This window comes from Bison bison, unplaced genomic scaffold (genome assembly GCF_000754665.1).
Source record: "Bison bison bison isolate TAMUID 2011002044 unplaced genomic scaffold, Bison_UMD1.0 scf7180017864224, whole genome shotgun sequence".
Classification (NCBI taxonomy): Eukaryota; Metazoa; Chordata; class Mammalia; order Artiodactyla; family Bovidae; genus Bison; species Bison bison.
In genome coordinates, this window is record NW_011494796.1 from 4,821,536 (window position 1) to 4,822,709 (window position 1,174).

The following is a 1,174-nucleotide window of genomic DNA, read 5'->3' on the forward strand; positions in this document are numbered from 1 at the left end:
TGATCCCCTCCCATCCTCCTCACTCCCAGAGGAGAGTCAGCAACAGGCAGAGTGCCATTCCAGCTGCTTCTTCCTCCCCTACCCCTCACTGCTCAGCCTCTAAACATTCATCAACAGGTAGAACAGTGGGGGCCCTTACTCCATCACCCCTCACCCATTTGGAGGAAAGCATTCACCAGGCCCCAGGGAGCCTCTGCATGTCCCCTCACCCAGCCCTCAGAAGCCCTGGTCCTCTGTCTTCAGAGAGCTCTGTCTCTTCCATCATCCCATCCTAACAAAAATTGTCCAGATGTACAAAGAGTCTGAGATTTCACCCTACTTGCAAGCTAACAAGCAGAGTGCCACAATACATAGATGCTCCCCGAAGACACAAGCCTGGATCAGAGGAAAGGGGCTGTGCTCCTCACAGTGCAGTGGCACCATAAACTCCTTATCGGCACTGTTTCCTCTTGCTCTCCTGTGTTGGTTTCCCAGGGCTGCCCCAACAAATCACCACCAACTTTGTGGCTTAAAACAACAAATTAGTTCTCTCACAGTTCTGGAGCCACAGGTCCAAAATCAAGGGATCAGCAGGGTTGAGTCCTGCTGGAGGCTCTCAGGAATAATCTGCTCCATGCCTGCATCCTAGCATCTGGAGTTCACTGGCTACTCCTTGGCTTGGAGTGGCGTCACACCAATTTCTGTCTCTGTCTTCACGTGGCTTTCTTCCTTTGCATCTCCTCCATGGCTCTCTTCATATGGACACCAGTCATTGGAATTAGGGCCCACCCTAATCCCGTATGACCCCATTTTAAATTGATCACATCTACAAAGACCATGGCAGAAAGTGAAGAGGAACTAAAAATCCTCTTGATGAAAGTGAAAGTGGAGAGTGAAAAAGTTGGCTTAAAGTTCAACATTCAGAAAACGAAGATCATGGCATCCGGTCCCATCACTTCATGGGAAATAGGTGGGGAAACAGTGGAAACAGTGTCAGACTTTATTTTTCTGGGCTCCAAAATCACTACAGATGGTGACTGCAGCCATGAAATTAAAAGACGCTTACTCCTTGGAAGGAAAGTTATGACCAACCTAGATAGCATATTCAAAAGCAGAGACATTACTTTGCCAACAAAAGTTCATCTAGTCAAGGCTATGGTTTTTCCTGTGGTCATGTATGGATGTGAGAGCTGTC